Below are 16,178 nucleotides of genomic sequence, written 5' to 3'. Positions count from 1 at the left end.
ATTTCCCTTACTTCCAATAGTTATAGTCTCCCTAATAAATCTGCCCTCTATGGCATTCTACCCATTGGACATCAGCACAACTTTAATAATGTTTCTCAAGTAGCGTAAGTTATCTTGATTAGTCCTTTGCACCTTACTCTCCCTATTCAGCTTCTTTGGTCTATCGGTGTAGGCTTTCCTGATGTAGTCAACTTCATTTATGCCGAGCTCATCTTCCTCATCAGGCATCAGGATAACCCGAAATGCATCTCTCCGACAATGTATGTTATCTCAATGAGTCTGACTCCCTTTCTTGCTTGGTATCACTTTATCGGAGAGAGTCTCTCTGATAGAGTCGCCTTTTCTATTAGTGCATCAGTTATCGGGGTAACATAAATTGGGACCTCTTGATAACTTGATGTCACCACTATGAAGACATCACCCCATCAGTTGTTAGCAAGAGCTCCACTGGTAACCCCATCGAGTATCGAGATGACATCTTTTCCTCGTTGCCGATAGTGTATGTTACTCCGATGGCTCAGACTTCATCGCAGTAACTTGCCCCGATGGATTTCCACTTAGTCACACCTTTTTCTACTACTCACTCTTTAGGAAACACCATCAGCATGAGTTACTCCGATTAACATACTCCTTCTTCCTTAGGTGATCTCATCGGGATGACTTATGCCAATAAGCAAAATTTTGCAGTTTTTGCAGAAGAAGGCCCTCTTTATGGATGCAACTTTTAATAGTCATAGTGAAGGGTTTCTCCCACACCATTTACCTCTCTGAACATGCTCACAACCCTACTCTATGCTGATTTTCCAAAAAGGGCTCTTGCAATGAGACTAATCATGAAGATGAGGATTACCAGAATGCCATCATACTCAACACTTCCCTTGACTATGCCCAAGTGATACCTTTTCATGAAGACACTACAAAACATCACCTGCACATACAATCCAACAATAAGTGCTCCTATGATGAAATTATATGCAAAAGCATCCATATATAGCACAAACTATCTTTGGAAAGTAGACCAAAATAGAAAATTGAAAACACATAAGAGAGAAAAAGAAAAGAAAACTATAGTACTATGATACAAGAAATATTCCCTAATTATCAAGAGAAGAAATTCTTAAGGTATTGAGCATGGACTGGAAACTCCAACACTTCGCCATCAATATCCTATAAGTAATATGAATTTTCTCCACTTTTTTCAAAAATGATATAGGGTCCTAGCCAAAGTGCATCAAATTTTCCATGTTTTCTTTTGTCTTGGTCCTTGGCATTCCATTTAAGTACCCATTCTCCTTCTTCAAATGTTCTATCACAAGCCTATTTATCATGTAAAGCCTTAACCATCTGTTGCCTCTAAATGTTTCTTTCCTGAGCCTCTTTTCTACACTCATCCAATTCAGCCAATGCCATCAACCTGTACCCCATGAAGTTTACTTCTTTTGAATGCTCTTTTATAACAAACTTATAAAATGGAAGAAAATTATTCAAGGGTAATCTTGCTTCTTTTCCATATACAAGCTCATATGGAGAAAATCGTCTGGACTTCTTGACTGTCACTTTGTCATCCCATACTTCTAAGATCAATTTTGAATCCCAAGCTCTTTTATTATCACCCAACATCCTTTTAATAATCTTCAACAAGTTTTCATTACTTTCTTCTGCTTGTCCATTTCCTTGGGGATGGTAAGGTGATGAATAGGATAGAGTGATGCTATAATTTTCATAGAAATGAGAGAACTCTTTAGATCTAAAACACATCCCATTGTCTACCACAATCTTGTGAGGTACTCCAAATCTGGTCAGAATGTTTTCCAAGAGAAACTTTGTCACCACTTTGCTTGTAGCCTGTCTTGTGGGAATGGCTTCAACCCACTTAGTAAAATAATCAATAGCCACCAAAATCCCCCACATCTGGAATTGTTCTTCTGTATGCATGGATCTAAGAGGGATAGCTCCATTATACTTGAGCTTCCCTGAAATTTTTTGACAAGCTTCAATTTTTTTGATATAAGTATGACAATCCTTGAAAACTTGGGGCCAATAATAACCGACATTAAGAATTTATGAGCTGTGGTTTTGGCTAAGAAATGACCTCCACATACACCTTCATGTAAGTCTTTTAAAATAGCAGATGCTTGACACTCATCTAGGCACAATAAGAGAATACTATCTCTATTTCTCTAGTATAAATCTCCATTAAGTAATACATACCTAGATGTTTGGAGCTTTAAAGTTATTTTTTGACTATCATTTAAACTATGAGGACACTTCATGTATTTCAAGAAGTAAACAATATTTGTATACCGAGGGTATCTCTCAATGCTCATTTATGCATCTTCCAACTCTATTTGATTTACATGGGCTGCTTCAAGATTGGATTCTGCCATCAATTTTGGTAAACCCTGACCCCTCACCAACATTGTGATCTGTATATCAATATTGAATCCTTTGATCTGATTAATCCATCTGCATCTCCTTCCAAAGTCTCTGATTGTCTGAAGATGTCTTTAACAATAAAATTTGGTACATATGAAATAACAGTGGCACCAACCAGGTAGGGTCTGAGAGCTTTTACTTCTTTCACAAGAGCATAAGCCTATTTTTCATTCAAATCATAGTTCAACTTAGATGCTTGCAATGTTTTGCTAAAGAATGCCACTGGCTATTCATGGCCCTCATCATTCTTTTGTAACATAACAATGACAATAGTATGGAATGAAGAAAATGAAAACACTTGGAAAGGTTTGGAGAAATCAAGGGACTTTAATACAGGGGCTTCCTTGATGGCTCTTTTGGTGTTTACAAAAGCTTCAAGGGATTCATTAGTCCACTTTATTTCAGCACCCTTTTTCAACATTTTAGCAGTAGGTTTTACAATTTCAGAGAAGTTTGAAATAAATCTTCTTACAAAGTTAATTTGACCCAAAAAAGATTGAATTGCCTTAACTATTTTAGGGATTTGAATCTTATCAATAGAAGCAATCCTTTCTGGATCGATTCTCACACCATCTTTTGAAACAATATGACCTAACAATTTCCCTTCAGTAACTCCAAAATGACACTTTTTGGGATTTAAAGATATGCCATATTCTAATGCTCAAATAAAGATTTTTTCTAGGTCAATACAATGGTCTTCTACATTTTTAGAATAAGCAGTAATATCATCCTGGTAAACTGCCAAGATATAATCAATTAGCCCCTCAAAGACTACATCCATATTCCTCTGGAATGTGGATCCAACATTTGTCAGTCCAAAAGGCATCCTAGTATATACATAGGTGCCCCAAGGTGTGGTGAAAGTAGTTTTGAACTTTTCTGCTTCCCTAACTTTGACTTGATTATAGCCTGAGAAGCCATCCATCATAGATAACAATTCATTTCCAGTGACTTTCTGCAAAAGAGCCTCCATGTTATGTAAATCATAATTATCTTTTAAAGATGAAACATTTAAATTTCTAAAGTCCACACACAATCTAATATCACCATTCTTTTTTCTGAATAGGACCAAATTGGACACCCATGTTGAGTGCCTTATGGGCTCAATAATACTAGCATTTCTCATTTTCATCAGCTCTTCTTTCATCTTGGGAGCCAAAGTAGGGTTTATTGACCTTTGCTTCTATTTGAAAGGATTTGCATTAGGCTTCAAGGGTATCTCATGCTAGAACAAGTCTTTCCTGTATGCTTTAAGGTCATCATATGAACAAGTGAAGACATGTCTGTACTTCCTTAGTAGATTAATCATACTGTTTTGATTTTTAGTGTGAGCCTTTTTCCAATATATACTTCTCTTGGATTTATTTCACTTCCCAAGTTTATTTTTTCAACATCCTCACATCCTCCTGAATTAGGTCTGAAACTTGCTATATCTTTATTATTAAACATTCTTTCAAGTTCTATCAATCCTTTTGGAATTTTATTTGTTTTTAGCTGCAACACCTCTTGCCCAAGTATAGTCCCCTTGCCATCAATTTCCTCCACAAGTCCATTCCAATCAATTAGCTAGTGCTCATATTGATTCTCACAAAACAAAAACTTTAGCAAATCCCCATCATCATCAAATATTTGCCAACTCTTTATATTGTCAAGGACTGATGGTCGGTTCTTGATTTCTACTTGGGTAATATTATCAAAAGGGATATCATTATGTTTGATCGCTAGGTTAGCCATGAAATCTGCCAAAATATTATTGGACCTTTCAATCCAATTAATGGAGAAAGCATCAAAAAATTCAATGTAATCCCAAACCTTGTTCTTGTAGCTTCATAATTTTGCATTTTTGTGGCAAATTTGCCCTTGACTTGTGAAACATCTAGTTCTAAATCACCATAGACTGTTAGTAACTTAATGCCATGTTTATTTTCTATTTTAAGTCCTAATAAGAGGGCTTCATATTCAACAATATTATTAGTACACTCAAAAGCCAACAAAAAAGAGTATTTAAAATATTTTCCATTAGGTGAAATAAATACAACTCCTGCTCCATTTCCATCCTTACTGCAGGCACCATCAAAATACAATTTCCAAATTAAATTTTCATTTTGTTTAACAATTTTTGTAATTTCATTGACTTTTAAAGGTTTAGAAATATTTAACTAAAAGTTGTCCATATCTCAGTGGAAAAAACAAGTCATTTCATCAGGATCAACTTCTTCTATGAGGTAGGGAGACCTTGGTTCTCTGTTTATCCTCACCTCTATCCCTTTCACTGGAATAGTGGCATATGACAAGTCAAGTTGGACATGTCCACCCACTAGGTTAGACCACTGTCTAGACAACAACATCCCATAGTTCGCAGGCACTTGTACAACTGTGATATCTGTCTTGTATGTAGTGTCTGGGCAGGCTGGGAATCTGAACTCAGCATCCTTCATAATTCCTACTACAGGAACTGACCTATTGTCCATGGCATAGCACTTACCATAAGGTGTATCAACATGCATTCCCAATTCTTTCATGACATCCTCTGGCATGATATTTACTGCTGCTCCTAAATCTATCATGCAATTTTTTAGCATTTTTGTGTTTATCAACAATGTTAAATAGAAAGGATCTACCTGAGTGAGATTTTTGGTAATAGATGTGCCAAGGTACACCACATGATGATCTTCTTTTGATTTAAAACCTTCCCTACTTACTTCTCCAACATTGGATATAATTTTCAATGTCTCATTCTTGCAGTTTGGGAATTTCATTACTTCCAGCAAGGACATAAATATCTTTACTTGAGACAATGCCTGAGACATGAAAGAATTACTACTTGAAGTGGGATTTCTTACTTTCTTCTTTTCCACAGGCTTAATTAGTTTTGGCATTTCCTCTTTCTTGGCATGTTCTGGTATTGCTTCCTTTCCCTTTTTGACATTTACATCTTTTCTTTTGGAAGTGTTGTCTTTGTTCCCATCTGTTTTTTTAATTTTGGCAAACATACTTGCTGGCTTGCCCTGATCATTATTTACATTCCTATTTCTTAGTTGATAATTACTCTTAACTTGTTCTACTGCTGCAACAATTAAGGCTTTCTTTTCTTCCTCAGTTAAGTTCCTTAATGAAGGCATTGTGTCATCTTGAAACAATCTTCTCAAAGCTAGAATATCATAATCATCATCTAGAAAAACCTATTGTATATTGTAATGCTAGTTTTCTCTCATTTGCTGGACATCAGAAAAATGCTCCCCCTCAGATGAGTCTTCATCTCTTCCCCAATATGGATCAGATGAAAGTACATTTACAGTAGGTTCAAAATCCTCATTATGATTTTCCTCCTCTATCAAACCTTGGGCAATCATGCACTATTCAACAACATGAGGTAAATTATAGACATCACACCATGGATATTCATCTACAAAATTTGTGGTCTTCTTCAGTGGATCAGGAGTTTCTTTTCTTACATTAGGCTTCACTGGCTTTCCATCTTTCCAGTTTGTGTTATATGGCATATCATGTAGTGTCAGTCTATTATAATTCATTTGTTTATTGTTTTTATATGGTGATTTTTTTGTTAGGATTTTGCTTACCCTTTATGTCCTTAAGCATGTCCATGATCTGTGTGAGTTCATCTTTCTTGGGAACCTTGGTATTGTACAACTTCAGATCATCTCTCTTGACAACCTTCCCAATAACTTTCCTATTATTCTCAATGGTAGGAGCTGTCTTGAATGCTTTCTGTAAAGTATCAGGTCTATGAGACAAAATATCATAATGGGTTTTGCTATCAAAAGCACTCAAACAAAAGTTCATTAGAAATGAATCAACAGGTTTGACATCTCTGGGTATTCTATTTAATACTTTATTAAATCTTTTATTAAACTCATCTACTGATTCATTTTGATTCTTCTTTATACTTGTCAATTCATGGGATGCAAATGAAGGATCATTGTGATCTCCAAGTTCTTCCAAGAACAACGTTACAAATTCTTGCCAATTGCCAATATATCTATCAGGAAGGCTTCTATACCATTCTCTTGCATCTTCTGTCAAAGATTGAACAAACAACTTCATGAATACATCCTCATGAGGAATCTCAAATTCTTCAATGGTATTTTTTACATTAACTACATGTTGTTCTGCTAAATCAATTCCATTTCCTGAGAATTTAGGGATGGCTAATCTTAAATCATTGGTGATCTGATTTGGATAACCAATAATGCTAATGAAATCCAATTATCTATATCTTGCAATGATCATAGGCCATCTACCACCCTAATTGTTGTTTTGATTGTTCATATTTCCTCTGTTGAATCCACCATTTATGCCATAATTACCTTTGTTCCCATTGTTTCCACCACCATTATTATTGCCATTATTTCCATTATTACCTCGATTGCCATTATTGTTGTTTCTATCTCCACCATTACCATTTTCATAATTGTCATTGTTACCTCTATTATTTCCATTATTTTGGTTGTTGCACCTATTACTTCCTCTATTATTTATATTGTTACGTCTATTTGTGTTATTCCAGCTTACATCATTTTCCCCATTTCCATTTCTTCCTCCATTATCCTGGTTGTTTCTCTTCCTTTCTTCACTTTGATCCCTATGTACATCCCTCCATCTTCTACCTCCATTCAATAATGGGTTATCAAAGGTTACTAAAGGCTACTCTATCCTTCTCATATGAGGGGGACTATATTTAGGAGTTGTTGGTTTACCTCCCTCACCTTTACTTTTGTCTTCTATCCCTTTCAACCTAGGTCTTTGAATTGTATCTCTTTGTAACCCTAGTTTTTGCAATATCCAATCTAGTTGTCTCCTAAGAGCCTTTGCCATTTTGGATTCATCTCCATTTAAGTCAGTAATTTTAAGTATGATTTCATCCCATTGCTTTTCCTCCTGTTCCTCAGCAGTCAGGGTTTCATCATGGCCACCATTATTATCTTTTGCATTTAAGACATAGAATGGATTTTCCTCCATATTTTCAAACTTATCACCAAATAATGAGCCATTCTCTCTGCTAGGAAACTTCTTATAACCTCTAGATGCCATACTTGTTGTTGATTTCTTTTCTTTATACCTTTTATTCAGACTCAACTAAACAAGATTATCTTATCCTTTATGCAGAGACCTTCTCCCCTACATCAATTTTATTGATAAATGACTAGGGGTTTCTCTTACTTTCTCAATATACCAACTATTATTCATGTATTAAAATGTAGAGTCACCACCTCCTAAGAGGAACAATATCTTTTATTAATCTTCTAGGTTCTTTCCTCTAGTAGAGTCTGAAATAAACCACCAAAGACTCTGAATACTTCTTAAGACAACTCCCTAAAAGAGTCGCCAATTTGTTTGTGCCCAAAACCATAGATTGGGAAACCAAAGACTTGCCTAATCCTCAGTTAATCCAATTAGCCTTGGCCAATGAACAGGAATGTTTGAAGACCAAATTCCTCTACACTTTAGGCTCCACTAAACCTAGGTGGGTGCACCTTATACTCTCAAGCACAAACGAGGTTTATTTTAAGTGAATTTAAACTATGGGAATTAGCAATTGTAGAGATGGCGAAAGGTTTTCTTGCAATTATGCTAACGAAAGTGCTTTTTATTGAATGCCTTTAAAACTGATAAAATAAGTGTGTATAGTTGTGCTATGTAAAAGATTACTTTTTAGGACTTTAAGCCATTATGAAAAAGAGAAGCGTTGGTAGAAATTAGAAGATTTGTTTCTTTGATAAGGACCTAATGCATATAAACTTATTCAAGAAAGATTAATAACAAACCAGTGCCTTATCTGACCATTAAAGAGTAATTTTATGGACAAGAATCACTATCAACTCAAGCAACAATTATAAGACCACCACTATGAAAGTTTCATTATGTGTTGCATGAATAATAAAAACCCCAATCTCATATTCAATACAACATCATGTGATGGCACATCACAAAAAATCTCAAAAGATTTATCAAGAGGACATATGATTCCATCAAACACAAAATTACACATAACAATCTGAAGATAAAAGCATGAAATCTTGTATATTTACTTTTGGAATAAGAATGTACACAAAAAATACACTTACAAATACTCCAATATATTCAGTTTGCATAAAAATAAACTCCTCATTCCTATTAGACTTTTCTAAAACATAATACTTGTAGCCGAGCTAGCAGCAGAATCTTATCTATCTATCCCCTATGATACAAAAGTGACTCAATACATATATGTGAGCCAAAGGATTCAAATTAAAGGACACACCCTTTTATCATGTTAAACTAAACTTAACTAAAACCTAATACCTAACTGCCTAACTGCCAAACATAAAATAAAATTTAAAACTAAGAAGTCAATTTTGGTCGTCCCATAATGTGTTACATTTCTGAATATTCCCTAAATACTTGCTTTCTTGGTGAGTGTTGGTGTTGAATATAGTATCCCTAATAGTGATCTCCATGGTAACCATTCTTTCCATCTGCTCACTTGTCTCCTTTATATCCAAAACATCTTCCCAGGCAACATTAAGGGAGGTGTTCAGTACATTCTGGCATTTTGCAATCCAAATCCCTTTGTCCTTTAACTTCTCTGCCTCATCCAAAATATCTGGTATACCATATCTGACAATATCCTTGCAATCGGTAAATTCCTGCTTGATGTCCACATCGAATGCCTTATACTTGTTCAACCTTCTCTGGATCTTCTCAACAATTTTCTCCTCGACACTCTTCTCTTTCAACAATGCCTTCAGCTTCTTAAAAGTTCTTTTGTGAGAAGGCATATCATCTTGAGTCTTCTAATAGTTGGTCTAGAATTCTTTGAGAACTTCCAACAAATGCTCAAACCTATTGGTCAACAAAACACAAGTAGCATCCACCCTAGCAGTCTTGATTTGCCTTCTCAGCTTTATATTTTCTTTCATTTGGTTCTCATATTTATTTTTCCACTACAAAATAGTATTATTTATCTATGGTACTTCATGACCATGACTTTTTAACAAGTCTTCATCTGCAGTGACAATTGGGCCTTATTTAGTTTGGAATGTCAATCCCCAAATTTGCAGTGACAATTGGATTAACCTCTCCCACTTTCAACGTCATCATATTTCCAAATGCCTTATCTACATATATAATCTTGGGTCTTTTATTTGGGGGGTATAGGGCCCAAAACAAAATTTCCTCTTCATTTGGATCATATCTTGATCCAATAAAAATGTCATCACTGTATGTCTAATTTTACATCTTTTCTATCTGAATGAAACAAACTGTCAAAAATGAAAGAGGCACTTAAAACCCATGCTGGGAACAAAATGATGCCTGCTTCACTGAGAAGTTGCCTCCCTCTCTATGGTGTCTTTGTAGCAACCTCTACATTGATGTCTTCCTTCTATCTTTTTAGCATCTTTGCTTCATTCTCTGGGGTGACATTTGGGATGCTCTTATTCAATATTTTCCGTTTGTAGTCGTACAAGAAAGACTTAAACTCTTTGGACTGTACAAAAATTTCATCTACAACAAAATTTGCATGCTCTTCCATCCTCACATTTGTGTTGGCATTGAGACTCACCATAGCTTGCTCCTAGCTCTCTACCATTTATTCTAGTTTAGGTGCATGGAGGGTAGAAACAACTACATTCTGATCAGACTCGCTCTCAGAGTCTCCTTCTTTTAGTTCTTGAAGCCTCTGCTTCCACTCTTCCAATTTTTTGTTCAACTCCTCTAAGACTACATCAACCTCATCCCGCTCCTTGTTCCTAAATAAATCCTTAGCCTCCATGGGTATGTGCAAATATTCTCCCAGGTTTTGGCTCTTCTTGCAGTGGTAAATATATCCTTCTGGATAAGAATTCTTTGGAGCCTGGTGTCCATATAGATTGTACTCCTCTACAAGCTTCTTTTCAATCATTTCATATGCCTTGGTAGACATAATGGCGAAATCTCTGAAATGTAAAGCACCATGCATAAATACCTACTTGTGTGCACCACCTAAATGCTTTGCATTTGACATACTAAGATTCTTAACAATTTGTAGATAAGCCATCCTATCAAGAATTGATGTAGGCAACATATATGGAACATCCTCAAAGCCATAAACCCTAAAAAAAAGTGAAATTCTAGCATACAAACTAGTCACCCCAATTGTGGTTGACCCTAGTGTCTCCAAAAGCATGGGGTCTCAGGAATCTCTTAATCTCTTGTGAGATAGACCCCTCACATTCTACCCTAAATAATCTGTACTAGGGTTTGACAAAATATTCTTCAAATGGCACATAGTGTGATTTGTCAAACCTTGAGTCCCATATGGATACCCATAGTTGGAATGCTTTCTTCTTTGCCTCTTTGTTCCTGGAAGTCACTTTTAATTCTCCTAGCCACAAACCTTGCATCTAACCATAAAACAAAACCATAGGCATTAAGAATGAGTAAAACTTGCAAGTAGGGTTAGGCTCTATTTGCAAACTCAAAAACCTTTCATGCAGCTTCTCTACCAAGTAGGTTGCAAAATCAAATGGCCTTGGCTCATGCATTTGAATGTCCACAGCCAACACCAATGGGCTTATTCTTGTAACATCAGTAACTTCTTCCCCGTAGACCTGGCCGCATGCCCAATATGTGTATTGCAAGTATTGCCTGAATAGGGTAATCTCAAAAGGGGGACCATCCTGCTTCGTGAGTCGTCCTTGCTCCTTTTTGTGAATTGCCAACATCCACATTGTGCAGGCAGTGTCCATTTGTGTATATTCTCCTTCTAATTTTATAAAAGATAGCGGTAAGTAAGGATCATATGTCATACCATAAACCTCCTGAATAGACCCAACATATATCTGGATGAATGGATCCCCATTGGGCAATTGGATGCATCTTTTTTCTTTGTTGTATTTCATTATGAATAATTCCAACAATCTGAGATTTAGAAAAACATTTGGTACCACCAGTCTTCCCAAATTTGTCGTCCAAGGGTTTGACAATGGCATCTCCTTGTTCCTCCTGAGGTAGTGATATAAAAACAATTTGTGGCCCCTTATGGTTGTCTATATATCCCCAACCCCTTTGTACTTATCTTCCAATTGATCCTTGGGTAGAAAATTTGTTTTAGATCTCCTTGACTTAGCACTAGATGACTCCATCTGGTCAATCATATCCTGGTTCAAATTTCATGTCTACATACCCTCCATAGTCTTTGCCTTTTTTGATTTAGTTGACTATGTATTTCAAATCTCTATGACCTTTCTCTTTTCTTGTGACCCAAACACCTCCATGATTAAGTGCTTGAATTATTAATTACCCGCGCTTCTTGTCTGAAACTTCAATGTTAATGGTTGAAGAGACTGTGAAAAATTCTTGGCACAAGAACTCTTTCTTTATGCTAGATATGCAAGGGCTAGGGTCTATAACGATAAAAAAACTCATCAAATTTTCTTCGTCCAGATCAAATTCTCCTGATTGCATGCATTAAATAATGGTTGTCATATCATATATTATAATGGGTAATTGGCATAACCCCACCCGACAATACAATCACTTGGTGCCATCCATATTTTGTGTTCCTTCAATTACCTTTTTGTCTTTCTAATTGGTTTAAGTCATTCCGATCAATCCATCTGATCGCACCCTGGCCATTTCACTTTTTCCTCAAGGATTGACTTATCTCGATGGATCCACCTTTCCTTTTTATTAGTTAGTGTTTCTTTATGTTACATTGGGGTATGTTTCTTCGATGAAACCTCCTTCTGTTCATTCCTTCAGTCGCTCCATCGGCCTTCAGAATGAAATCACTTAACACTTCATCTAATGGTCCCATGACATCTAACTTTCTTTTGATTGGCGTAACTTTCACCGATTTCTTCATTGGGCATCAAAGTAGTGTATTTCCCTAACTTCTGATAGTTATAGTCTCCCCAATAAATCTGCCCTCTATGGCATTCTGCCCATCGGGCATCGACACAACTTTAACAATGTTTCTCTGATAGCATAAGCTATCCCGATGAGTCCTGTTGAAATGCGGTGACTGATCAGCAAAGTACTGTACACTCAGCATGTATACTTGCCGCCATTTTTTGTTGTTGATGAAAACCGACATTGTAATAAAACCCTAAAAAAGGCTGACTTTGTTTGTTGCCCTAAAAATGCATGTTGTAAGCGGCTAGGATGCTTAAGGCATTGTAAGGTTGATGTACTATTTTTGCTGGATAATAAGAAAGATTGGATGGCTGTGTATGGTGGACGTAACCCATTCTAGGTGAACCACATTAAATCTCTATGTTATTTGTGTCCTATTTTATTCCTTTATCTTTTGTATTTAAATTTGCATATAATTGTTTGTTCATATTTGCTTTGGATCTGCTTGAAACCCTAACAATTGGTATCAGAGCGAGGTTTTCTATAAATTGGCAGGACTTTCAGATTTGAGTGGGAGCAATGGAGGATTCCAAATTCAAGGTTGAAAAGTTTAACGGCCAGAATTATCAGTTATGGAAAATGTAGATGGAGGATTACATATATAAAAAGGATTTGTGGTGGCCATTAGAAGGAAAGGCAAAGAAAGTGACCACAATGTCAGATGAAGAATGAGACATTTTAGATAGAAAGGCATTGGGATCCATTCGATTGTGCCTTGCACCGTCTGTAGCTTTCAATATAACAGAAGCAAAAATGGCTATAGATTTGATGGTGACATTGGCTAAGTTGTATGAGAAACCCTCAGCTTCGAATAAGGTATTTCTTATGAAGCATTTGTTTAATTTGAAAATGAGTGAGGGAGGATCTATAGAGGAGCACTTAAATGAATTTAATACAATTACTAGTCAATTGTCTTTGGAAAAAATTACTTTTATAGAAGAGGTTAGGGCTCTCTTGATTTTATGTTCTTTGCCAGAAAGCTGGAATAGCTTGGTTATGGCTGTAAGTAACTCTGTCTCTGGGAAAAATACTTTGGTATTTGATGATATTGTTGGTGTTATCCTAAGCGAGGAAATGCAAAGGAAAAGCATAGGTGAGACTCCAACATCATCAAGTAGTGTTTTGAATGTGGAGAACAGAGGAAGATCAAAGGAAAGAGGAAAAGGCCCTTGGAATGAGAAGTCACGAGGGAAGTCAAAGAAAGGATGCTCTCAATCTAGAGGAAAGAAAGATTGTTGGTACTGCGGAAAGCCTGGTCATCTAAAGAAAGACTGTTGGTCTTAGAAAAACAAAGAAGGAGACAAAAATGAAAACAACAGTAAGGAAGCTAATATTGCAAGTAATACTTTACAAGATGCTTTAATCTTATGTTTGGATAATGTTAATGATTCCTGGGTAATAGATTCTAGGGCTTCATTTCATGCTACACCCCATAGAAAATATTTTCTAGATTATGTTCAAGGTGATTTTGGACAGGTATATTTGGTTGATGATGAGCCCTGTCAAATTGTTGGAAAAGGAAAGATAAAGATCAAGTTGTAGAATGGTAATGATTGGTTTCTGCAGGAGGTAAGACATGTTCCTAACTTAAGAAGAAATTTAATTTCTGTAGGGCAACTAGGTAGTGAATGTTGCATAGTTACCTTCTAAGATAGTATTTGGAAGGTCAGTAAAGGATCATTTATAGTAGCTAAAGGTGCAAAGGTAGGTACATTATATCTGTGTACTAGTAACACTTACTCTACCTTAGCTGCTCCAGATAAAGTTACTGCAGGGACAACAACAATAGATGTTGCAAGAATAGATTCGATAATGTGGCACCATAGGCTTGGGCACATGAGTGAGAAAGGGATGAAAATCCTTCGCTCCAAAAATCTATTGCCACGACTAAAGAAGATTGATTTAGAGTTATGTGAAAACTGTGTTTATGACAAATAGAAAAGAGTCAGTTTTCTCAAGGTTGGGAAAGAGAAGAAGAGTGAGAAGTTAGAGCTTGTGCATTCAGATGTATGGGGATCGGCTCAGGTATCATCTCTTGGTGGCTCTTGTTATTATGTTATTTTTACTAATGACTCAACTAGAAAAACATGGGTATATTTCCTAAAACAAAAATCATATGTTTTTGAAACTTTTAAGAAATGGAAAGCTTTGGTTGAGAATGAGACAGGAAAAAGGTTGAAGTGTCTCAGATCGGATAATGGAGGTGAGTATTGCAGCAAGGCATTTAAAGATTATTGCTCCTTAAATGAGATTAGAAATAAAAAGACAGTTCTAGGAACTCCACAGGAAAATGGTGTGTCAGAGAGAATGAATAGGACTATCATAGAACGCATGAGGAGCATGAGATTGCATGCTAGATTGCCCTTACATTTTTGGGTAGATGTTGTACATACTACTATCTATTTGATAAATAGAGGACCTTCAACCCCTTTGGATAGTGGTATTCCAGAGGAGGCATGGACTGGTAAAAAGGTAAATTATTCTTTTCTAAAAACCTTTGGTTGTGAAGCTTTTGTCCTTGTTGATAAAGAAAATAGAACCAATCTTGATGCTAAATCTCAGAAATGTACCTTCATTGGATATGGGATAGATGAATATGGCTATCAGTTATGGGATTTTGAAAATAAGAAAATAACTAGAAGTAGAGATGTTATATTCAATGAGAAGGTTATGTATAACGAACATATGCAGGAAAAGAAGCATGAACAGGACAAGAAAGAATATGTGGTGTTGGATGAGATTCCTGAAAATGTAATGCCATAGGTACCTGATGCTCAGCAACAATAGAATGTCCCACAAACTCCTACAAGTGTTAGACATTCTACGAGGTCAAGTAGACCCTCTGATAGATTTTCTCCTTCTTTGTATTCTATATTATTAATCGATTCTGGTGAACCGGAAGAATATGAAGAAGCAATGTAGGTGGATGCCAAACAACAGTGGGAGCTAGGCATGAAAGAGGAGATGGACTCCTTGATTAAAAATAAGACTTGGGACTTAGTCCCTTTACCTGCAGAAAAAAGAGCCTTGCCTAACAAATGGGTTTATCGGCTGAAGGAGGAGGAAGGAGGTCAGAAAAGATATAAGGCCAGACTTGAAGTAAAAGGTTTTGCATAGAAAAAGGGTATAGATTATGATGAAATATTTTCTCCAGTTGTAAAAATGACTTCAATTAGAAATGTACTTAGTCTTGTGGCTATAGATGATTTACATCTTGAACAATTAGATGTGAAAACAACTTTTCTCCATGGAGATTTGGAGGAGGAAATTTACATGTTGTAACCACAGGTATATGAGGTCAAAGGTAAGGAGAACTTGGTGTGCAGGTTGAAGAAAAGTTTGTATGGCCTAAAGCAAGCACCTCCACAATGGTATTTAAAATTTGATAGCTTCATGGCTGAACACGGTTATCATAGATGTCATTCTGATCATTGTGTATATTTTAAGAGATTGGATAGTGGCAGTTATATTATCCTGTTGCTTTATGTTGATGACATGCTTGTTGTTGGGTCTAACATGGAACACATAAATGATCTTAAACATAAATTAGCTAGGTCATTTTTTATGAAGGATTTGGGTGCAACTAAGAAAATTCTGGGTATGAGGATTACACTGGATAGAAAAAATAGAACCTTGAATTTGTCCCAAAGTGAGTATATAAAGAAGGTGTTGAAAAGATTTAACATGCAGGATGCAAAAGAAGTTAGTACACCTTTGGCTAGTCATTTTAAATTGACTAAGGAGATGTCCCAAAGGAACAGGAAGAGGTAAAGAAAATGTCTAACATCACATATTCATCAGCTGTTGGCAGTCTAATATATGAAATGGTATGCACAAGGCTAGAT

Source organism: Cryptomeria japonica, chromosome 7 (genome assembly GCF_030272615.1).
Source record: "Cryptomeria japonica chromosome 7, Sugi_1.0, whole genome shotgun sequence".
NCBI lineage: Eukaryota > Viridiplantae > Streptophyta > Pinopsida > Cupressales > Cupressaceae > Cryptomeria > Cryptomeria japonica.
This window is presented reverse-complemented; position numbering follows the sequence as displayed.